The sequence below is a fragment of the Leopardus geoffroyi genome, chromosome C2, assembly GCF_018350155.1.
Source record: "Leopardus geoffroyi isolate Oge1 chromosome C2, O.geoffroyi_Oge1_pat1.0, whole genome shotgun sequence".
NCBI classification, from domain to species: Eukaryota; Metazoa; Chordata; class Mammalia; order Carnivora; family Felidae; genus Leopardus; species Leopardus geoffroyi.
Window position 1 is genome coordinate 59,460,109 of NC_059333.1, and position 26,425 is coordinate 59,486,533.

A 26,425-nucleotide genomic window follows, 5' to 3' on the forward strand; every position below is an offset into this window, starting at 1 on the left:
AAAAAAAAAACACAGCACCCTAGAATTCTGTATCCTACAAAATTACCCTTCAAAAGTGAAAGAGAAATAAAAGACTTTCTCAAACAAAAGTTGTAGGAAGTTGTTTCCAGTGGACCTGGCATATAAGAAGTGTTAAAGAGTCCTTCAAGGAGAAGGAAATAATATAAGTCAGAAATTCAGAACTACATAAATGAAGAAAGACAATTGGAGAATGAATAAGTGAATGTAAAATAAAATGATGTATTCTTTGAATATATATTTATATGTTTTACATAGTATGTAAATCTTTAATATATAAATATATAAAATAGTTTATATATGTTTAATTGGATAGAGTATATTTATATAGAAGTGAAATGAGTGACAGTAATTCACAAGGAATGGCCAAAATCTACACCACTAATAATACCAAATGCTGGCAAGTATAGGAAGCAACATGGACTCACTGATTGCTGGTGGGAATGCAAAATGCTACAGCAACATTGGAATACAGTTTGACAAGTTCTGAAAAAACTGAACATACTCTTACAAAACGATCCAGCAAAAGCACTCCTTGGTATTTACCCAGTTAGGTTGAAAATTATGTCTCCACATGGTCCCCCACACAGATGTTAATAACAACTTTATTCTTAGTTGCCAACACTTGGAAACAACCAAGATGCCCTTCAGTAGGTAAATGGCTTTAATAAATTAGGATTATGCAGACGACAGAATATTGTTCAGTGCTAAAAAGAATGACCTACAGAGCCATGAAAAGACAAAGAGGAAACTGAAATACCTATTGCTAAATGAAAAAAAGCCTATGAAAAGGCTACATACCACATAATGCCAACTATAAAATATTCAGAAAAAGGCAGAAACCGTGGAGACACTAAAAAGATGAGCAGTTGCCATGGTTTAGAGGGGAGGGAGGATAAATACACAGAACACACAGGACTTTTAGGGCAGTGAAACTACTCTGTATGATACGATAGTAATGGATACAGGCCATTGTACTTTTGTTCAAACCTATAGAATGCCCAAGACCAAGAAATGAACCCTATGTAAACTATGGCCTTGGGGTGATGATTATGTGTCAGGGTAGGTTCATCACTTGTAACAAACGTAACAGTCTGGAGGGGATGTTGATAATGAAATAGAAGCTGTGCCTAGGTGGGGTTAGGAGGTGAGGTATATGGGAAATCTCTGCCCCTTCCTCTCAATTTTGCTGTAAACATAAAACTGCACTGAAAAAAATTGAGTCTTAAAACACAAAACACAAAACAAAACAAAATCTTTTTATACTAAATGGATGTTTAATTTTATCAAATACATATTGCAATCTTACAGTTTTTCCCCTTCAAATATGTAATGGAGTCAATTACATGAATAAGTTAATCACTCTTTTCAATTACATCTTTTTGTTGCCATCTGTTTCCTGCCACATCTAAATATTTCTCTAGTGCTTTCATGAGTCAAATCTGCTATTCACTGTGTTTTGAATTCTTCCCAAATGTTCCTCCCTCCCTCCCAATTTCTTTCATCTTTTCCTGGCCTTAGGTTCCCATCTTTCTATCTCTTAAGAGCTGGTTTTCTTCAGTGTGGAGTTATGTTTACAGAGTGTATTTGTAAGTCCTGAAGGGTTAATGAGGTAATTGCTGAAACATCAGCTATGTTCTGGTCTCAAGGCTGTGGAATGAGATAGCACTATGAGGACAGGGCCCCATGATCCCCTAAAGGATACTTTAGATACAATACCTGCTGTACCTCCCTGACATTCCTTGAAACCACAAGCACTCCCTTCATGCCTTCATGTAGCCACCAGATGTATGTCTGGCTAATGTCTAAAGACCCTTTGTGCTCTCTTTCCTTGCTTTGATATTCTTTGATACTTCTATCTAAATAAAAACTGTGTGCAGTCTGCTGCGGCTGCTGCTGTTCTTGCTGGCAGAGAGAGCACTGCACGTACGCTCAGCCTAAGTATCTGAGAATTTTTTCTTCAGAGTGCAGCATCAAGTGGCGCCTGAAAGGGACCAAGAGAATCTACTGGCTCCAGGCTGTGTACCTCACCTCTCAAGCCCAAAAACAGAAAAGGACATCTGCGCATTCAGGTAGGAACTACTGGCACTTGATGTCCACGAGGAGACTAGAAAAACATGCCTAATCTTTTCTGTTCCAATCAGGCGTGCAGAATCCCTTGTCTTCAGGTTTCTTTTGCTCTCACTGTTCCTCCTTCCTAATAGACTCCGGTTACTCTAGCTGTATGTGTGGCTTCTCCCTCATTCATTTCCTGAGTTAATGACTATGATGATTAGGACCAACTGTCTCTGGTCAGTCTATCTCGGGAAGGAGACTTAAGGAATATTCCAAAGCAGCTGTCGAAATTCCTTTTGTTTCAGGGAAATTCAGTCTTCTCTGACCGACAAGGACTGCCCATTTCCACTTGTTGGTGGGGAAAAAAAAAAAAAAATCTGCCGTCTCTTCATCTGTCCAAACTGACAGGCTTTAAAGCTGGGAGACCTCTTTCTCTGTCCTCTGGGCTTTTATCCACCACCAGCCTTCCTGGCTGCACCTCACCTCTTCTGCTTTCCCCTCCCCCTCCTCCCATTTCTGTACCACTTTCAGTGCAGCCAGTGTTTTCCATGTCCCTGGCTCAGCTCCTCCTCCTCCCCTCACTGTCCAGGAGCAAAGAGCACCCCCTTAGACTTACATTGCCCAATTCAGATTTCCTCACTGATACCCTAGGTAGAAATTGACAACGGTGAACAAATTGCTTAACTTTTAAATGGACCCAGACAAAATATATTTGGTATTTAAAATAATTTTTAGTTTATTGGTTTAATCAAGATAAACATGTCTTTAAAATTATCAACATCAGGGGCGCCTGGGTGGCGCAGTCGGTTAAGCGTCCGACTTCAGCCAGGTCACGATCTCGCGGTCCGTGGGTTCGGGCCCCGCATCAGGCTCTGGGCTGATAGCTCAGAGCCTGGAGCCTCTTTCCGATTCTGTGTCCCCCTCTCTCTCTGCCCCTCCCCCGTTCATGCTCTGTCTCTGTCCCAAAAATAAATAAAAACGTTGAAAAAGAAAAAAAATTAAAATTATCAACATCAAATATAAAACTTTTCTACCTAAGTTTACTAAAGGTCAAATAAGCTCACGTTATGTCTGTTGCAATTTGTTAACAAAAAGACAACTTAAAATAATGGCTACTTCTGTCTCAAAAGTTTTCATGGGTAATTGTTAAGATAGCTTTCAAGTTTTGGTAACCTAAAACTTTAAAGTTTTGTCTGGATAATAAATTATAATTAAATTAATTGGACATTTCCAAATCACATGGAATGCTAAAGAATTGCTTACTAAAAACAGGCTTGTGCTTTGGCTTCTTATTACAAAAAAACTGAGGATATTTAAATCTGTCAAAAAAAACATACTTCATGCTTAATTAATTCATAAATTTGCCACCTTAAAATTTCTGATATGACAGGGGTGCCTGGGTGGCTCAGTCGTTTAAGCACCCTATTTTGGCTCAGGTCATGATCACATGGCTCATGGGTTTGAGCCCCCTTTGGGCTCTGTGCTGACAGCTCAGAGCCTGGAGCCTGCTTTGGATTCTGTGTCTCCCTCTCTCTCTGCCCCTCTCCCGCTCACACTCTGTCTCTCTCTCTTTCTCTCTCTCTCCAAAAATAAATAAATATTAAAAAATTCTGATATAGCAGACAGTTCACAGTTAATTACTACTTAATTTTCACTGGAGACTAAAGTTTTTAAGATTTAATATTCTGCTAACTATAATTAAAACTGATGAAAATAAAAAAAGTAACTCTGTATGTACAAAAGTAGGAGATATATTAAAAAAAGATATACAGAATGGGAATACATTTTTGGTAAAGGTAAAACAATAATAATAATTTTGTCCTAAATGAGACTGGTTGTTTGGAAAAAAATGGCTTGGGACAAAATCTAAATGCAAAGGAAAGTTATAAAAGGTTCACAAAGGGAAATCTTTGAAAAAAAATTTTATGTGTGGTTAGGACAGAGTAAGGTTAAAATAAATAGATTGTTAAAATACACCGATAAAAGATTAAAATTCTACTTTTCTCTCTATTCAAAAAACAGTTTTCTTGGATTATGGACCTGCTCTTGAGGGAAAAAAAAATTGTAAACATAGGTCTTTTGCCTCTTTTGTCTGCCAAAAAAAACAAAGAAAGAAAGAAAGAAAGAAGCCAAAGCTTTATGTTTTGTCCTTATCAATCAGGTCTTTGATTACTTAGTCAAAACTTCTCAATGTTAAAAAAGACAGGTTTTGCTAATAACTATATAAACCTACATATTTGCCTTTAAAATCTCTTATTGCCACCTTGATTAAATAAATAATTATAATTTATAATAATTTAAGGGGCACCTGGGTGGCTCAGTTGGTTGAACATCTGACTTCAGCTCAGGTCATAATCTCACAGCTCGTGATTTCAAGCCCCACATCAGGCTCTCGGAGCCTGGAGCCTGCTTTGGATTCTGTGTCTCCCTCTCTCTCTGCCCCTAACCCACTCTCATTCTGTCTCCCTCTCTCTCAAAAATAAATATACATTTTTTCAAATATTAAAATTTATAATCATTTTAATATAATATAGAATATATTTTAATATAATATATAACTTGATTTAATTTTATATAATAATATTATATATATAATACATAATATAATATAATTTAGGATATGCTTCATAACTGTCTATAATTTTAACAAACTTCCCAAAATTTAAATTGTAAATAAAATATTTTTGAACAATTGGGCCTTTTTATTTAATATGTTACTTTAAAAACCCTGTCAAACAAATAGTAATAGGTTGTATTACTTAGGTAAATACTATGACTGCTCAAACATATATATAAAATTCATAAAATATTTAGATATTTTAATACAAAGTCATCACTTAATATTCTGATTATAAAAATGTTATATGTTACAAAAATAACTAAATTTCCTTGTCAATTACATCATAATAAACTCTCATATCACATTATTAACCATGTCCATTTTTAAATCTCTTGTCAGTTATAATTATTGTTCTGATGCTCTTACAAAATATGTCTCATCTTCAAAAAAATTTATAAAAAAACTTTTAAGACAAATACAGGTATTTGGCATCTTTAAAATCATAAAACAAATAAATAAAAATTTTCAAAATGCAAAAAAAACTACATTTAAACTAAACAAAAATAATAACATTAATAACATTTATAAATAAACAAAATAAGATTATAATTTTTATAACTCTTGTTAAAAATATTGCTTGTTCTCTAATGTTTGCTCTTCCAAATTAAAAAAAATTATCTTAAGATATCTATGATATTATAAAAGTATAATAAAATATTCATTTATATACAAATTAAAACATTTAACTTTTCTCTTTACTTAAACCTTCTAAAATTCAAAAACTCTCAATAAATGTTTTTTATTTCCTGACAAGTACAATTGTTTACATAAATCCAATAAGAATCTGTTTTCCTCGTAATAAAACACCATTAAAAATACTCATTATTTTACCAAGGCTTTAACTAAAATGTCATATTCAAAAATGATATGCATAAACTCAAATATAACCAAAAAATTAAAAAAAACAAAAGTTAACTTTATAAAACATAAAGCCAATAAAGCCCCTTAAAAATCTTAGCTTAATACCTTACTTAAAAATTCGCAACAACCTTACCAGGTAACTAAACAATGTCACTTCTCATTCCTTTTATCACCAAAACACACACTCTCTATCCAAACAATTTTCTATTCCTCTCTCTCAGACAAAAAATGTCATTCGTTCCTGCCCAAAATATCAACAATTCTCTCCTACCTACTTTCCCCATGGAGTAAGTACTCGGGGCCTGACAGCCAATCAATTTTGGCAAGTGAATTTTACATATCATCTTTTGGTAAAACTCAATGGGTACGTGTGTCTTATAGACACTTTTTCAAAATATATATGGGCTTCTGCCCAAAGAGAAAAACACACCTCACATGTTATTTCTCGTTTATTAAAATGTTTTGCAATGATGGATATACCTAAAAAGATCAAAACTAATAATACCCCAGCTTACACCTCACAACAATTACAACTCTTCTTACAACAATAAAATAAATACCATTCCACTAAAATTCCTTATAACCCACAAAATCAAGCCATCCTAAAACTTGCAAATGGCCTCCTAAAATTATTTTTATTAAAACAAAAAGGGGAAAATACCACCCCTAGGGCCAAATTAATATAAGCCCTATTCCCATTAAATCATTTACAATTAGGCAGAAATTTTCTCTCTGCAATGCTCATTTTCAAATGGAACAGGAACTCCCAAAACCCAAAGTATGGTATAGATGGGCCAACCTGGAAAGGTCCAATACAATTGTCAACCTGGGAGAGAGGTTGTGCTGCTGGGCTTTCTCCTCAGGGCCCTTTGTGGGTACCTACTCGGTTAATAAAACCACGAGGGACTCAGGAATCCAATACTAAACTTCAAACTGATGACAATGACCGCTCCCAGCGGGATGTCAAATCCAAAGAAGAGGAAAATTGCTCATTCAGCCAACTGAGACATCTCCTGAGGGATGTTAAAAAATTAACCTCACAGCCTAAAGAGGTTCTAATCAACACGGGCACGCCTGTGATCCCTGAAAATACGTTCCTATCCGTCATCTCTTGCCTAATTGCCAACTCAGCTAAAGTAATACTCCTGCTAATGTGTCTGAATTCTTTACCTGTTGCTTCTACTCACCCACACTCTACTTTTACCTGCTGGGCTCATCTTCTTAGCCCTCCTATGTTTGATTTAGTCTCTTGGGAAGATCCTGAAATTCCTATCTCATCTAACGAGTCCTCCATTACCGTAGGATACTGGGTTCCCATTAACGCTGATGATTCATCTAACTATCCAGCCCATAGGCTCCCAATAAATTGGGCTTTTTCTCACTTGGGCATCCCTCTATGTTTATTTTATAATCCTAATACTCAAAATACTAACCAAAGTCGCTGTGTCCCTCTTCACAAACAATGGTATACGAACAGCATTCTTAAAACACCAGAAGATGAATCTCAGGTAAGTACTATCAAATATCAACATTTTGTTCTCACGATAGGAATAGGAGGAAACCTAACTGAGAGAAAACAACAACCAAAACCTCTAATGCCAGCATGTACAAGACCCTGGCTAGAGATGGGGTCCTATGATGGCTTCTCATGGGACCTCTGCTGTTCTCGTAATTTTACCCAAATATCCCTATTGAACAATACAATCCTTAAAGACTGGGGACCCCATGAACTGATGGTGATAAAAAGTAATAAAACTTGGGAAGGACATATCTGAAATTGGTCACTTCCTTTCCATTATGATACCTCTAAACCCATATAGAATCCTGGATTTGTGAGTCTGATACTTAGATACTCCACTAATGCCTATACCTCTATTAAAACTTTTTCTTGGAGGGTTGGCCTACCATTTATTCAAAGAAAATTTAAACATGGTCCCGTGACACTTATACACAGCAAATTTAACTGGTCCTATACCGGTAAAATCAATACTACTCTTATATGCACCATAAGGCCATATGTTTTCTTACTTGCATCTATAGGTCCAAATCTTAATGAGACACACACCATTTTCATAGGAAACAAAACATGGGCAACCCCCTGTTGCTCTACTACAAACATATCACATTTACATACAACTTTTGTCTATACAGCCAAACGAAAGGCACAGCTCAGGTTGCCAGTCTAATTAAATCAGCCCTGGCAAGGGGATCCCCATTGCAACAGCTTGTCCCTGCATTAAAAGAAAGAATGAGAAGCCAAAAGGTTTCTAGGCATTTTCTTGGCGGCTATTTTACCCGTTACAGCACTTGCAGCAACAGCAGCTACAGTAGCCACCTCCTTAGCTATCTCCTTACAGACCACACACCAAATAAATCAATATATGCAAAATACTACTTTAGATTTAGAAAAGCAAGTAAGAATTGATCAACAAATCCTTGCCCAACCTCAGGCATTAGCAGCCTAGGTGTCCAGCTAGGAGAACATCAACAGGCATTATGAACCCAATCACAACTTGTATGTGACTCAGGTTTCACAACCTACTGTATCACTCCCACTTACTACAATGAGTCCTGGAATCCAATGCATAGACCTCTTGATCAGGCATTCGACTCACCCTTGAACATCTCCATTAAAAACTTAAAAATCAGATTGCAAAACAGTTACAAGAGCTTCAATGAAAAAAGCCAATATGCCACAATTAACAGTCTCGATAATATTTCTCTTTTTTAAAAAATTTTTTTAATGTTCATTTATTTTTGGCAGAGAGAGAGAGAGAGAGACAGAGCATGAGTGGGGGAGGGGCAGAGAGAGAGGGAGACACAGAATCCGAAGCAGGCTCCAGGCTCTGAGCTGTCAGCACAGAGCCCAACGCGGGGCTCAAACTCACAGACCACGAGATCATGACCTGAGCCGAAGTCAAACGCTCAACTGACTGAGCCACCCAGGCACCCCTCTCAATGATATTTCTAACTGGATCAACCCAAAAAACTGGTTCTCCTCGTTCAATCTACACTCCTGGTTTAACACTATTATAATATTGCTAATCATCTTGTTTCTTGTTGCAGTTATCAACATGATGGTGTCTCTTTGCTCCCGTAACAAGTCACCCAAGGTATTCTTCACCAATACCCAGATGCTCACCACTTCTGTGACAACGCCTTTTCCTGCTAATAAAAAGATAAAAGGGGGTAGATGGTGAGTTATTTTTAGAGAGTGTATTTGTAAGTCCTGAAGGGTGAATGAGGTAATTGCTGAAACATCAGCTATGTTCTGGTCTCAAGGCTGTCGAATGAGATAGCACTATGAGGACAGAGTCCCCTGATCCCCTAAAGGATACTTTAGACACAACACCTGCTGTACCTCCCTGACATTCCTTGAAACCACAAGCACTCCCTTCATGCCTTCGTGTAGCCACCAGATGTATGTCTGGCTAATGTCTAAAGACCCTTTGTGCTCTCTTTCCTTGCTTTGATATTCTTTGATACTTCTATCTAAATAAAAACTGTGTGCAGTCTGCTGTGGCTGCTGCTGTTCTCGCTGGCAGAGACAACCTTGTATGTCTGCTCAGTCTAAGTGTCTGAGAACTTTTTCTTCAGTGCATGGCTACCTTCACCCTTAACTAGACATATATGGAAATATGGAAGCCAGTGTTGCTCAGAATGTTTTGGAACTTCTTTGGGAGGATTGCAAGGAAAGACAGGGTGGATTCAAAAGTTTGCTTCCATCTGCTTAAGCCTGCCCTAATTTTAGCTACTTCCCTCATTTGTTCTACCTGTTCACACTTTGGGATAAGATTCCATTTCTTCTGATGTGAGCTTGAAATCATTGACTTCAAATAGATAATGATTACTATATTCTTATGTTCTCTGATACTCATTTTCTGAAACAAAATTTCCCCATATACTTTTTGCCTCTATTTTAAAATTTAAAAACCCCAAATAGAAAGTTAGGGTTTCCTTCTTAGCCTGTGAGCTAGAAATATTAGAAATATCAAAGGAGCAACAATAATCACACATTAATAAACATAGGGATCAAAAAATAAGAATTCAAGGAACAATAAAGGTACAGACCAAAACACTGGAGGATTTGTCCTGTCACACAAGTTTAGTTTCACTCCATTCCAGGGCCCCCTGTGTTACCCTGGACTCAGCTGGACAACTAATCAGTGCACTATTGACATAGGGTAGATCAGAAGGTTTGCTGGATAATAAACAAATTTATCACTGCCACAAGGCAAAGCATTTTATGAGTGGATAAAGAGTGTCCTTATCACTTCTGAAAATATCTTTACTTTTTGCTAAAAATGTCACAGCATCAGACTTACCAGATACCATGGTATTGACAGAGATCAGTACCCTCAAAGCTGATATCCTCCCCAGAGTATGCATTTGGAGTGGTCAGCCACAGAGGAGCCACTGACAGGAAATATTGCTGAGTTTTGTTGAGTGATAAAGAAAAAAAACCAACGCCTACAATTCATTGGTTCTTGCAGAGTGCTGAAGTGGCAACATAAATTTTGTAGCAACTCATTTAGAAAGTAGTATTTGGGGAAGCATAAATTACATCTGGTAAAATGCACAAATCTTTAGTGGACAGCTCGATGAATTTTTACATGTGTATACACTCAGATGATCGCCTACAAAACCAAGGTAAGACCCTTTCACTATTAAGAAGTTTCCTTCCTGTTCCTTCTCTGTCAATATCCCTCCCCCAGAGAGAAACACAATTCTGACTTCTATCACCACTTTGCCAGTTTTTGAACTCCATATAAATGAAATTCCACCATGTGAGGAATTCAACTCTACCTGCCATACATAAGCTTCTCAATACAGTTCTCACTGTCACCCTGAACCTGATTCTTCCCCGGGTGGCCAAGTATGGCAGCCATCTTTCATTTCAAATTGTCACAGACAGTCTGCCTTTCCTTTCATCTATCTGAGTGTCATTGTGTTGTGTCCCACCATCAGAAAAAAACTTTCAATCTTATAAAACATTGGCACTTTGGGCAAGATTGCATGGCCACAACTGCTTACTCTTACATAGCTTCTTGGGGGTCTGCTCTTGCCTTACTAATTTATTCCAAACCACCAGGAGAACAGCTTGGGAAGGAAGTGTTGCCTGTTGGTAAACTTGTGCTTTAACTTGCAGCTTGTTGCTGTGTCTGCTGGTGGTTTCCATGTGTCTCCTTACCCAAATCTTCTTGGTGTTGGAAGATTAAGAAATAAAGAACGTTATTTCATAATAATAAAAGAGTAAGTTCATAAGGAAGACATAACCTTCCTAAAAGTTTGTGCCCTTTATAACTGACCTTCAAAACTATACCTCCTCAACAATAGAAGTTGACAGAAAATCAACAAGTACATAGAAGATTTAAACACTATCAATCAACTCGAACTCATTAACGTTTCTTGAGCACTCCAAAAACAACAGAATATGCACTATTTTCAAGTACGTATGAAATATTTATGAAGTTAGTCCTCTACTAGAGTCACATATCATGTCTCAATACATTTAAAATATCTCAACTCATACACAATATGTTCTCTGACCACAGAGAGGTGAAATTGTAAATCAATTATGGAAATATATCTGGAAAATCCTCAAATATTTGGAAACCGAATAGCACTTTTCTAAATAATCCACAGGTCAAGAAGCAATCTAAAAAAGTTTATTAAGTATTTTGAACTAAATGGAAATGAAAAGCTTCACAAAAGAAAATTCTAAGCACATACAACCCCCTTAAACCAAGCATTTCAAAAAATATTCCCAATTATACACAAGTTTTTCTAAAATAATGAAAACAGAGGGATTATATCCTGTCTTAGTCAGCTCAGGATACAATTACAAAATACCATAGATTGGATGGCTTAAGCAAGAGACATTTATTTCTCACAGTTGTAGAGGCTGGGAGGTCCAACATCAAGATGTTGGCCAATTTGGTTCTTGGTAAGATTGCCTCTTCCTGACTTGTAGACAGCTACCTTTTCACTGTGTCCTTAGTGGTAGAGAGAGAGTTCTCTCTCTTCCTTTTTTTTTTTTTTTTAATAAGAACACTATTCACATCATGGAACCCTCAGAATCTCATCTAAACTTAATTACCACTCAAAACCCTGACCTCCTGATGCATCACATTGGGAGTTGAACTGAATTTCGAAAGGACACAAACATCAGTCCATAACCCTGTGCCAACTCATTCAATACCATTAGCATGACCCTGATACCACATAAAGCAAGGGAAAATATTACTAGAGAACTATAGATCAGTATCTCTCACGAACATAGATGCAAAAATTCTAAGGAAAATTGTAGTAAATAGAATCTAACAATATATATTAAGGATGATACATTATGTCCAAGTGGGTTTTAACCAAAAATGCCAGCTGAATTTAATATTTAGAAAAAAATATTACCATGTCAAAAGCTAAAAAAGAAGAAAATTCTGATCATCTCAATTGGCACACAAAACATTTTTACAAAATCAAACATCTATTCCTATTTAAAACTCTGAGACCCTGATGAACATGAATACAAAAATTCTCAACAAAATACAAGCCAACTGGATCCAAGAATACATTAAAATAATTATTCACCACGATCAAGTGGGATTTATACCCGGGATGCAGGGCTGGTTCAATATCCACAAATCAATGTGCTACATCATGTTAATAAAAGAAAGAACTATATGATCCTCTCAATAGATGCAGAGAAAGCATTTGACAAAATACAGCATCCTTTCTTGAAAAAACCCTCAAAAAAGAGTTATAAGGATTATACCTCAGGATCATAAAAGCCATATACGAAAGACCCACCACTAATACCTCACCCTCAATGGGGAGAAACTGAAAGCTTACCCCCTAAGGCCAGTAACATAACAAGATGTCCACTCTCACCACTGTGATTCAACATAGTGTTGGAAGTCTTAGCCTCAGCAATCAGACAATGGAAAGAAAGAAAAGGCAGCCAAATTGGCAAGGAGGAAGTCAAATTCACTCTTTGCAAATGATATGATACTCTAGGTATAAAACCCAAAAGATTTCACCAAAAAACTGCCAGAATTGATCCATGAATTCAGCAAAGCCTCAGGATATAAAATTAATGCCCAGATCAGTTGCATTTCTGTACACTAATAATAAAGCAGCAGAAAGAGAAATCAAGGAATCGATTCCATTTACAATTGCACCAAAACCCACAAAATACCTAGGAATGAACCTAACCAAGGAGGCAAAATATCTACACACTGAAAACTATAGAAAATTTATGATGGAAATTGAATGACACAAAGAAATGGAAAAACATTCCATGCTCATGGTTAGGAAGAATAAATATTGTTAAAATGTTGATACTACCCAAAGCAATCTACATATTCAATGCAATCCCTATCAAAATAACACCAGCATTTTTCACAGAGCTACAACGCATTTTTCACGTAGCTAGAACTTCTAATGCTAGAAGATGCATTACAGTGCTGTAATCATCAAGACAGTATGGTACTGGCACAAAAACAGACACTTAGATCAATGGAACAGAATAGGAAACCCAGAAATGGACCCACAAACGTATGGCCAACTAATCTTTGGCAAAGCAGGAAAGAATATCCAATGGAATAAAGACAGTCTCTTCAGCAAATGGTGTTAGGAAAACTGGACAGCAACATGCAGAAGCATGAACCTGGACCACTTCCTTACACCATACACAAAAATAAACTCAAAATGGATGAAATACCTAAACATAAGACAGGAAGCTATCAAAATCCTAGAGGAGAAAGCAGGCAAAAAGCTCTTTGACCTTGGCCACAACAACTTCTTACTCAACATGTCTCTGGAGGCAAGGGAAACAAAAGCAAAAATGAAGTATTGGGACCTCATCAAAATAAAAAGCTTCTGCATAGCAAAGGAAACAATCAGCAAAACTAAAGGCAACTGACAGAATGAGAAGACATTTGCAAATGACATATCAGATAAAGGCTTAGGATCCAAAATCTATAAAGAACTTATCAAACTCAACACCCAAAACCCAAATAATCCAGTGAAGAAATGGGTAAAAGACACGAATAGACATTTTCCCACAGAAGGCATCCAGATGGCTAACAGACACATAAAAAAATGCTCAACATCACTCATCATCATGGAAATACAAAGCAAAACCATAATGAGATACCACCTCACACCTGTCAGAATGGCTAAAATCAACAATGCAGGAAACAACAAATGATGGCAAATCGGATGCGGAGAACGAGGAACACTTTTGCACTGATGGTAAGATAGAAACTGGTGCAGCCACTTGGGAAAACAGTGTGGAGATTCCTCAAAAAACTAAAAATAGAACTACCTACGACCCAGATATTTCACTACTAGGTATTTATCCAAAGGATACAGGAGTGCTGTTTCAAAGGGGCACATGCACCCCAATGATTATAGCAGCGCTATTGACAATAGCCAAAGTGTGGAAAGAGCCCAAATGTCCATCCGTGGATGAATGGATAAAGAAGATGTGGTATATATGTACAATGGAGTATTACTTGGCAATCAAAAGAATGAAATCTTGCCATTTGCAACTGCGTGGATGGAACTAGAGGGTATTATGCTAAGCGAAATTAGTCAGAGAAAGACAAATATCATATGACTTCATTCATGTGGAATTTAAGGTACAAAACAGATTAACATAAGGGAAGGGAGGCAAAAATAATATTAAAACAGGAAGAGGGACAAAACATAAGAGACTCTTAAAAACAGAGAACAAACTGAGGATTGTTGGAGGGGTTTGGGGTTGGGGGGGCGTGCACTAAATGGACAAGGGGCATTAAGGAGGACACCTGTTGGGATGAGCACTGGGTGTTATATGTATGTGATGAATCACTGGATTCTACTGAAATCATTATTGCACAATATGCTAACTAACTTGGATGTAAATTTAAAAAAATAAAATAAAATAAAACTCTGAGAAAGTAGGAATAGAAGAAACATTCTTCTACCCAATAAAGAGCACCTATAAAACAAACAGAACCCAGCAGCCAACATTGTGTTCATGGTGAAAGTCAGCTTGCTTTCCCCTAAGACCAGAAGTAATACCAGGATGTCCACTTTCATTACTTCTAATGAGCCTTTCACTAAAGGGTTTAGCCAGTGCAATAAGTAAGCATGATCTTGGGTTATAATAAGAAATATATATTTGATTGCTTGCACAGAGCTCCTAAAATCCTTGTAATTTCCTGAGTGATAGAGATGAGAGGAGTGCCTTTTGTTATTCATAACAAGTCCCTTTCTTTAAAAAACATTTTTTTAAGTTATTTATTTTTGAAGAGAGAGACAGAAAGACCTAGCAGGGGAGGGGCAGAAAGAGAGTGAGAGAGAGAGAATCCTGAGCAGACTCTGCACTGTCAACATGGAGCCCGATTTGGGGCTTAAACTCACTAACCGTAAGCTGAAACCGAGAGTTGGATGCTTAGCTGACTGAGCCACCCAGATGCCTCCATTACAAGCCCCTTTCAACCATACCTGAGTTTATACTAATGAGGTGAACTTGACATGCCTCTGGATAGCTTCAGGATGGTGGCTGGTTTCAGGGGAAGCAACCACATCTCTAAGGGTTGGCAACTTCAGGCCTATCGCATGACCTCCAGAGCCAATGATTTAATCATCATGCCTACGTAATGGAAACTATATGAAAATCCTAAACAAAAGTGTTCAGAAGGCTTCTGCTTTGGTGAATGCATCCAAAACTCTGTGGGGACAACAGAGCCCCTATGCTTGAGAGCTTTTCAGATCTGACCTATATACATCTTCATCTGGCTATTTCTTTGTATCTTTTTAAATATTTTTTATAATAAACCAGTGTTTATTGCCATTATAGCAAATTATCAAACCTGGGGGAAGGGATCTCATGGGAGCTCTCAATTTGTAGCCAAGTTGGACAGTAATGTGAGTAACCTGGAGACCCACCACTTGCAACTGGCAACTGAAGTAGAGGGCTGTCTTTTGGCACTGAGCCTGTATCTGTGGGGTCTGTGCTAATTCTGGATAATTAGTGTCAAAATTGAATGAAATCGTACATCACGCAGTTGGTGTGTACAGACAATTGGAGAATTGCTCGGTGTCGAAAATTTTGATGTCAGAAATTTCATTGTGAAAATTTCGATGTCAGAAATTTCATGAGTAGATAAACAGTTATTATTCAATAAGTGAAAACAAATAAAAGTCATACAGATTGGAAAGGAAGAAAGGAAGCTGTCTTAATTTACATACATCATGATCATCTCTATTGTAAATCTGACAGAATCTTCAAAAAAACTATTCAAATCACTAAGTATAATTATCTAGGTTGCAGAATATATAAGGTCAATATACAAAACTCAGTTGTATTTTAATATAATATCAAGGAACAATTAGAAATTGAAATTTGAAAAATAATATCCTTGGCGCGCCTGGGTGGCTCAGTCTGTTGAGCATCTGACTTTAGCTTAGGTCATGATCTCACAGTTCCTGAGTTTGAGCCCTGTAACAGGTGCCCTGCTGTCAGTGTGAAACCCTCTTCAGGTCCTCTGCCCCCCTCTCTCCCTGCCCCACCTCTGCTCATGTTCTCTCTCTCAAAAATAAACATAAAAAATAACAATATCCTTTACAGTAGCATCCAAAAGTATGAAATGTAGTATTTAGGGACAAGCCTCGGCAAGATGTGTAAAGCTATACACTGAAATGTATAAAATATTGCAGAGAGAAATAAAAGTAGGCCTAAATAAATGAGAGATCTATGACGCTCATGGATTGGAAGACTCATTATCGCTAAGATATTAATTCTCCTCAAACTGATATATACTTCAACATGATCCGGTTAAAATCCAAAAAGTGTTCTTTGCAGAAATTGACAAAGTCTAAAATGTATACGGAAATGCAAAGTACCTAGGATAGCCAAAACAACTTTGCAAAAGAACAGTCGTAGAGCTAATGCTAACGGATTTTAAGACTTATAAAGCTACAAACAGTGTGATATTGGCACAACAATAGACACAAGGTCAATAAACAGCATAGAGAGTCCATAAATAGACTCTTACACATGAGTGCAAATGATTTTCAACAAAGACAAAAGGTAATTTAGTGGTTTTGGGATATGCACATGAATATCAGTGTGCAAAAAAGAAAAAAAAAGAACCTAGGTCTATATCTCCACCAAATACAAAATTCCATCAAAATAGATTATAAATATAAATGTATAACCTAATTCTAGAAATGTTCTATAACAAAACACTAGGAAATCTTTGTGTTAGAAAAAAAAAATTCTTAGGGGCCCCTGGGTGGCTCAATCAGTTGAGCATCTGACTTTGGCTCGGGTCATGATCTCGCTGTCCATGAGTTCAAGGCTCTGTGCTGACAGCTCAGACCCTGGAGCCTGCTCCGGATTCTGTGTCTCCCACACTCTCTGCCCCTTCCCCACTCATGCTCTTTCTCTCTCACTCTCAAAAATAAATAAATATTAAAAAATAATAAAAGGAAAAAATTCCTAGATGCAACCAAAAGCATAGTCAAGTAAAGGAATAAGTCAATAAATTATTCATCAAATAAAAAAAGTCCTTTCTTAAAAACAAACAAACAGGGGCACCTGGGTGGCGCAGTCGGTTAAGCGTCCGACTTCAGCCAGGTCACGATCTCGCGGTCCGTGGGTTAGAGCCCCATGTCAGGCTCTAGGCTGATGGCTCAGAGCCTGGAGCCTGTTTCCGATTCTGTGTCTCCCTCTCTCTCTGCCCCTCCCCCGTTCATGCTCTGTCTCTCTCTGTCCCAAAAATAAATAAACGTTGAAAAAAAATTAAAAAAAAAACAAACAAACAACAAACAACAACAACTACCAAAAACCATCTCTTCAAAAGACAGTGAATGTTGTAAAGAGAATGAAAGGACTTGTATTCAGAAAATAGAAAGAATTCTGAATAAAGAATGAAGAAACAAACTACTGAATTTTTTTAAATGAGAAAAGCATTTCAGCACTTACCAAAGAAAATATATGAGTGATAAATAAATTTATGATAAGACAGTCATCATTAGTCTTAGAGAGATATACATTAAAACCATAATGAGAGATTAATATAACATTGTATGTCTTTGATAACTTTGATAATAAAACTTTTATAAAACCATTAGAGAGAAATACACATCTACTGTGATGTCTAAAAAAACTGATCATACCTGGGTGCTGAGTGGCTCAGTTGGTTAAGCATCTGACTCTTAATTTTTAGCTCAGGTCTTGATCTCACTGTTTGTGAATTTGAGCCCCATTCTGGGCTCCATGCTGGCAGTGCAGAGCCTGCTTGGGATTCTCTCTCCCTCTCTCTCTGCCCTCCCATAAACTTAAAAAAAGAATATACTGACCATACCATGAATTGACAAAAATAGGGAAAAACTGGAAATTTGGACATTGGTGGGAGGAAAGTAAAATAGTATGACCACTTAGCAAAAAGTTTGGCAAAATTACTTTAAGTTAAAAATTCACATGCTGTATTATACAGCTAAACCTTTGACAGCTTTTTACTGAGGAAAATAGAAGCACATGTCCACAAAAATACTTGCATAGGAATGTTTGCAGCTTTATTTGCAATAGCCTAAAACTGGAAACAACCCAGGTGTCCATCAATAGGTAAATGGATAAACAAACTGTGGTATATTCACAAAATGAAATACTATTTAGCAATAAAAATAATGAACTTTAATGTGTGACCTTATATTAAATCATTATGTTCAGGAAAGGAAACCAGATTCACCCCTCCCCAAAAAGGAGCACGTATTGTATGATCACCTTTATATAAAAATCTAGAAAATGTAAATTGATATATAAGGACAGAAAGCAGATCAGTGGCTCCTTGAAGGAGAACAAGAGTTTGAGGGTAGGATTACAAAGAAAAACAAGAAAATGTGAGGTGATGGATAAGTTAATTATCTTTTTAACAATTATTTATTTATTTATTTATTTATTTATATTCATTTATTGTTGAAAGAGAGACAGAATGTGATCAGGGAGGGGCAGAGAGAGAGAGAGGGACACAGAATCCGAAGGCTCCAGGCTCTGAGCTGTCATCACAGAGCCAGACACGGGGCTTGAACCCACCAACCGTGAGATCATGACCTGAGCCAAAGTTGGATGCTCAGCCCACTGAGCCACCCAGGTGCCCCAAGTTCATTATCTTGACTGTGCTGATGGCTCACAAATGTAAAACTATGTCAAAATGTAACAAATTGTACCCTTGAAACATGCGCAAAATGTAACAAATAGTTATATCAATTAAACTACAATAAAACTGTCTTGGGGTGGTGCCTGGGTGGCTCAGTCGGTTGAGCATCCGGCTTCAGCTCAGGTCATGATCTCATGGTTTGTGAGTTCAAGCCCCGTGTCGGGCTCTGTGCTGACATCTCGGAGCCTGGAGCCTGTTTCGGATTCTGTGTCTCCCTCTCTGTCTGCTCCTCCCCTGCTCGTGCTCTGTCTTTCTCTCTCTCAAAAATAAATAAATAAACATTAAAAAAAAATAAAAAAAAACAAACCTGTCTTTAGGTGTTTGGAAATAAAACATAACCACTGATAGATGTAGATTACAATGGCTATCTTTTAAACTACCAAGGGAAAAGAAAGAAAAGAGGAAAAATATTAGCCAATCCAGCAAGGCAGAGTAAGAGAAAAAAATAAAACAAGGCAGGGGGAAAAAAACATACTAAATAAGACATATAAGATTGTAGAAATATGACCAAATATGTAAGTAACTACAACAAATATGTATGGTTTAAATTCTTGTCTTAAAAGTTAAAATTTTCAAAGAGTTAATAAAAAGCAGCCATATCTGCTTTATTAAAAAGCTGTAGCTCTTTGTAATAGGTATACCTAAAATAAAATGTCACAGAGAAGTTGAAGATACAGAGTCAATGGCATACCAGGCAAATACTAACCAGTGAAAGCTGGAAAAGATGGACTGGGCAGCCAGGGAGGTAAGTGGTTCACATTTCCCATCAATAGAGAACTCACCATTCAAACATAAGGAATGCAATGAGCTGATGGTCTCCAGCGGTTAATGGCTTCAGGATCCATTTCAGCTTTTTTTTTTTATGTTTTAATTTATTTTTGAGAAAGAGAGAGACAGAGTATGAGTGGGGGAGGGTCAGATAGAGAGGGAGACATAGAATCCGAAGCAGGCTCCAGCCTCTGAGCCTCTCCAGCACAGAGCCTGATGCAGGACTGGAACTCGTGAACTACGAGATGATGACCTGAGCTGAAGTCCGATGTTCAACTGACTGAGCCACCCAGGCGCTCCTCCATTTCAACTTTTGAGTTGAGGCCATATTCTTCCCAATGACTATGCATGAAGGCACATTAGGGTTTGGCCATTCCTGCTCTTTTAAGATATTTCATACAAGTCGTCTTTGCTCCAGGGCTTCTCATGGGTTTGGCGAAGAATTTGGCAGTTCTGTATGTGATCTGAGGCCCTTGTATCCTGCTCCCTCTCCTTTCCTTTCACAGGTTTGATTCAGATCAGCAGCAGGGGCTGAAGGCTTTGCCTCCCCTCTCCTACTTCCTGCCCCTTTCATCTTTCACAGGTATAAGCCCTCTCTCCCAATTAACCTTTACTGCTCCTAACTCCATCTCAGCCTCTGCTTCCTGGAGAGCCTGTTTTAGTTTCCATGTTTTTCTGATTCAACGGATCTAAACTGCATTTGGGTGATCTATATAATTTTGTATTTCCTCACATGATTCTGATGTTCAACCACATTTAGCACCCCTGTAGTGGAAGATTTTAATACATTTATTTCCTGTGCCACATAATTTAGCACTTATAAACTATCTTGAAGTCTTTTAAGTGTCATTTACATGGCTGTTTTGACATTAGCAAGTTAAGATGTAAATACAATTTTGCTTTGCTTTGTTTTGAACCCATTTAACTGTGAGTCTCCTCCCAAGCAAGGATGGATGAAGAATTAAGAATGTCAAGGACAGGGTTATGGTGTCTGTTGTGTGCATTACTCGATAAACTTATGTGGAGAAACTCAATGGATTGTTTTTTTTGTTATAGCAAATGGTGTCAAAATGGTTTGGTGAAAATCATGTGCCAAATGTCATTACATTAGTTTTACCTCCAAAATAAATGAAAAATATTTTAAAGATAAAGCCTAGTGTAGCCAAACTGGCTGGAGGGAGAACAGTGACAGAAGAACTGTCTTAAGTGTTTCAAATGGCATAATTGAAAAATGAATGGATTTCGTTTTAATTTCTACCATGATGAAAAAAGTTTATCCATTTATTCTGAGAGAGAAAGAGAAAGAGAGAGTGTAGGTACACATGTAGGGGGAAGGACAGAGGGAGGGGGAGAGAGAATCCCAAGCAGGATCTGCGGTGACAGTGCATGAGGCTTGATCCCACAAACCGTGAGATCATGATCTGAGCAAAAGTCAAGAGTTGGACGCTTAATCGACCGAGCCAACTGGGAGCCCCTACCATGGTGAAAATGTTTAATGTTTTTCCTGCCATGGAGAAGCAGACTGATTTTTTTCACAAATTTTCAAAATTAAAATTTTTTTAAAAATATTATGAACAATGTACACATGATGAATACTGTATTCCACCTAAATAATAGAGCAAGGTCATGTCATCCATTAGCTATCCTCTTATCACATGCACCATATTTTATGGATACCCAAATTCTTCATAATGCATATTTAGCTGCTTATGTAGTCAATGGAAATCTGTTACTTGCTCAATACCTTACAATAAAATGTACACGATAAAAATACACATTTTCAATTTATCACATCTGCAAAAATGTTAGGTATTAGTTACCAATATCTCTATAGCCATAGAATGCATTCAGAATACTAATTGCTCACGTGTGTTCCCTCTCTCATTCCTGCTCTTTCCCACAAAGACGACAAAAACATAAATCCAGTTTTGTTAAATAGTGTGATTCTTATTATACTCTGACATCATATTTATTAACTGGTTGATTAAAAACAAAAAGTGGCAATCTTGCAGATATAAAAGTAATGGTATAGGAAAGGACAGAATCAAATACAGTTGAAAGGAATGTAAATTGATACAACTTGACATATCAGTCAATAACGAAAATGCACAATTCCCCTCAAGGAATTTCTAATTCCTCCCAAGGGAATTATTGTACAAATATACTCAAGCAAATGCAAAGAGACATATCTATGTGGTATTGTTTATAATAGCAAAACAAACAAAATTTAAATCATCTACATGTCCATAATTAGGTCTATGGTTAACTAAATTTTCACATAACCATAAAATGGAATTTTTGTAACCATTCAAATGAACGCAATAGCTCTGCCTGTGTTGTTTTAAAAGATCTCAAAGACTGATTATATTTTCCATTCTAGAATTCTAAGAAAATCAAACGAGTAGCTTTACTGTTTCTTTATTCATTTGTTCTGGTGCTAGATTCAAGTAACTTATGAAGCCCATCAACTTCGTTTTGTAACACCTGAGATCTCCTCACTCTGCTCACAGTGTCATAGATTGCTCTTCTCTGTGTAGCTGCCATAGGATTGCATTTCATCCTAAGAAAGAACTCAAAGTCAAAATCCATTCACAAAAGCCAGAAGTCACTATATACCTACGTTTTCCTAACTGGTGTCCACAGCTTTAGTTTCTACCAATAGTGCTTGTATTTGCATCTCTGGGTTTACATGGACATAAGAGAAAGACTCTTTTCTATTATTTTATCAAAAAAAATTGTTGATTATGTAGGTCTCAGTGTCAAATGAAAAAGAGTGTGTGAAAGTGGAAATGGAGAAGAAATGAAGTAATATGAAAGGTATTTCAAAGGAGAGGGTCAAAGACTTGGTAAGCTACTAGTTAATGAGATTTGGAGCAGGATAAGATTTAAGCCCAGGTAAGAGGGAAATGATGATAGTATTGAGAAAGGGAAGTCAAGGATTAGAGATGGTTTCATAGGGAAGGAAAAACCAAATCATTTTCTCCAAAGATTATAGTCTAAATGAGGCAAACATTCTGTGTTTTGTAACATACAGTTCTTGAAATGAAAATATGGTTTAGGGTACATATAAATAGTACATGGTAGATAATTAACAAAATAAGTATGCCTGACTATGAGCATTATAAAATTAGAATTTTTACTTTCCAATTAAAATACTAATATAATGCAAATTAAAAAATTATGTAGCTATGTTTTGACTTTATGGCTTAAAAGTTTGCAAATATTCTTTTTAATGTTATCTTACCTCCTCAACAACTGAAGTAACTTCTGTTTTTTTAATTAGTATTTTCTGCAAAATATTAAAATAAGCTGGAGTGAATGAAGGAAACATCATTATTTAGTTAAAAATAGGAAAACAAAACAATATACTATTTGACAAGTGTGATTCATATTTGACAGAATACATAAAATCAGACCTGAACTACCAGAAATAAGAATGATGCTTTTGGTTAATACATGTAGACAAGATAATTTCAGATTTTGGAAAAGGAAGTGGAATTATGAAACAGAAGCCTAATATATGGAAAATATGTGACATAAAATGAATTACTATTTACTGGTTTAGAAATTTAGTATACACTATCTCTCCCAAGATCCTGTCTTAAATGGACTAATTCACTGTGCTTGCATGCCTAAGTGACCAAGCAAAATCCCTCCTGTCATTTAGAGTAGTCCAAATCTAAGACATTTAGGACGTGCTTTTTGATTATGGGAAGTTGATGTTAGCATATTAATTTCACCTGTCAGTTCCCTATTTCTGACCCCTTCTGGCTTAATAAAGCTGTGGAAGAAAAAACATTAGTCAATACCTGCAGACATCGATTTTCAAAAGGCAAATGGATCCCACAATGACCAAAGTAATCAAATAAAAGAAGGTGATACATACAACAAATTTTTGTGGTAACTGGTCTCCTGTAAATATAGACACAAAAAAATACATGGTTTAACTGTGGTGCATCCGGACAAGGGAATATTATTTAGCACTACCAAGAAATGAGCTGCCAAGACATGAAAAGACACAGAAGAAATTAAATGCATCTTACTAAGTGAAAGAAGCCAGTCTGAGAATACTACGTTCTGTATGATTCCATGTACGTGACATTCTGGAAAAGGCAAAACTATGGAGACAGTGAAAAGATCAGGGGTTGTTAGAGGTTAGGGAAGAGGGAGGGAGGAATAGGTGAAGCCTGGAGGACTTTTAAGACAATGAAACTACTCTGTGTGAAACTACAACGGGGGATCCCTGCCATCTGCATAGTTCCTAAAACTCACAGAAGGTACACCTAGGGTGACCCTTAATTAAACTATGTACTTTGAGTGATAATGTTGTGTTAACGTTGGCTCATCGACTATTCCAAATGTACCCAGGTGGCATAAGTGATGGAGGCAGGGGAGGAGGGGGTGTCTGTAGTAGGGCAGGGGTTGTTGGGAACTCTGTGATTTCCACTCAATTTTGCTGTGAACCTAAAACTTCTCTAAAAACTAAAGTTTATTGAAAATAAATATATACTCATAAAATTATAATATATATGTATAAATACACACACACACACGTGTGTGTGTGTGTGTGTGTGTGTGTGTATAAAATGTTTCAAAGATGTCTCATAGTTCATGAAATTCACTTCTGTGATTTTATTGTAAACATTTCTGAGCCATTAAGAGTCCAAATAATGGTTATAATAAAGTTGCTTTATCTGTTCTGATCCTAAGGTTTCTGGCAAGACATCATCCTAAGTCAGGATTTTGTGGCTTTAAGGACTCATGACTGGTGAATTCATACAGGACAGATATGGAAAGTAGATTTCTTGGCAATAGTCATAGCAGGGTGTTTCTCATCTCCACAATTCAGAAATAAATGGGGAGTTGTAATGGCGGTAGTTGGAAAAATAGCCTAATTCTGAGGTCACTGTTCTTCCAGGGCCTTGACACTGACTGAAGGCATGGAGGCAAATTTCCATCATGTATTAAACGCTGCCAGCCATATAAAACTCAGTCTGACAACAGAAGAAGTCACCAAAGGAATTGCCAGCTCTGAGAGGCAGTGATTTTAAGACCTGGCTCCTGCTGTTCCCTGAACGGGTCCCCCAGCAGAGGGAGGTGAGTGGAGACTAAGCAGCCTGCCGTCCAGTCCCTCTGCCTTCCTTCAACAGTTTGTTTTGACACATTGCATTTCTCTGTATTTTATTTGAAAATAAACATCTCTTTGCAGTTAAAATCAACAACACCATTTTGAAACCCCCTCTTGAAAACTAATGCACCGTCTTTCATTAGAAGTGTAACCTCAGAGGCTGAAGATCTGCCCTCCAAGTGAGACAGGAAGGAGACCCTGCACTGGCTGGGAGTGGACCAGACAGTCCTTCAACCCTGAGGTTCTATAGGTAGGACAGCATATGGTATCACCAGGTGGTCGAATTTCATACACAACCAGGGCGCAGTTACTCTTCTCAGGAAATGCTGGTAAAATCCTGTTTTAAATCACTTTACGAATGGATATTGGAAAGTGGTGGTTTAAAGACATGGGTTCTTCTCTTCTTCCTTCTTAAAACTGACTAAAATAGGGGCGCCTGGGTGGTGCAGTCGGTTAAGCGTCTGACTTCAGCCAGGTCACGATCTCGCGGTCCGTGAGTTCGAGCCCCGCGTTAGGCTCTGGGCTGATGGCTCAGAGCCTGGAGCCTGTTTCTGAATCTGTGTCTCCTTCTCTCTCTGCCCCTTCCCCGTTCATGCTCTGTCTCTCTCTGTCCCAAAATAAATAAATAAACGTTGAAAAAAAAATTAAAAAAAAAAAAATAAAACTGACTAAAATATCAGTAGGTAATTTTTTTAAGTATAGACTCGCCAAGACAAAGAGAACATGGAGGAAGACAAGCATGAAATATTTCAACTTGTTTTAAGGTGAAATATGAACAGAAGAAGGAAAGTCCTTTAGGGTGGAATAACAGAAGGATCTTAGTGCCCACAGAACATCTAGAAGACTCCAGAACAGGAAGGGCTAAATGTATAAGAAGGGGTACGTGGGAGTTGAAGTGTGAGCTAACAGTTGGAAGCTTCTTTGAAGGTCTGTATTGAGAAGAGGTAGGCTGCCCAGTCCACTCGCACCCTGTGCACCTTCCGCAAACAGCAGGAAACAGGAAGTGTGACCCAGAAAAAGTGAACTAGAGAGAATCCAGAGTCAAGGATCCAGACAGTGGAGGGTGGAGATGAAGTGCCAGACTAAAGAGAGATGCTAAAGAAAAGGCTGAGTTCTGAACAGTCTCTCTCTCTCTCTCTCTCTCTCTCTCTGTCTCTGTCTCTCTCTGTCACACACACACACACACACACACACACACACACACACACTTCCCTCTATTTCCCTGCTCCCATAACACTAACAGTCAGCCTTATACCACTAAGACAATAGACTGGAGACTTATTTTCTGCAGAACCCGAACAGACTCAGAGATAAGACCTTCAGGTAATTAAAGAATCCGTCATTAGAAAAGAGAAGTTCATTTTCCCTCTTTCTGCCTATTGATGCCAACTGGTTGGCAGGACCACCCACAGACAGCATAACTTCCAATCAGCTCAGTTTTGAATGCTCACTCTGAAATGATTGGAGAACCAAGGATTACCAGAGTAAAGAAAAGCTTCATACCTAAAACAAAGACATTAAAACTAGCAAATGTCAGGAAGGCAGAAGAAACTCAATTAAACAGACATGGAATCAAGCAGAGGACGGACCGAGGGAAGGAAAGTGTCCAGGACAATATCTCTGCAGCAGTCGACTGACCCAGCAGGTCAGATTGGAACAAGAGTGTGTAAAAACTCAGGAAGGGATGTCTTCAAGAAAACAAAGGAACTGATGGATTATCTATACATTTGACCATGTGAAAATAGCATTAAGAGGAGTTTC

General features: G+C 37.4%; 1 long non-coding RNA gene across 1 annotated transcript; it reads left to right on the forward strand.

Annotated features, from left to right (window-relative positions):
- Positions 1 to 1,770: 1,770 nt before the first annotated feature.
- LOC123610876 lies at positions 1,771 to 24,755 on the forward strand. The gene is made up of 3 exons (XR_006718322.1): positions 1,771 to 2,090; positions 8,621 to 8,750; positions 24,455 to 24,755. It is a non-coding gene; the product is annotated as an uncharacterized LOC123610876 (long non-coding RNA).
- The last annotated feature ends 1,670 nt before the right edge of the window (positions 24,756 to 26,425 follow it).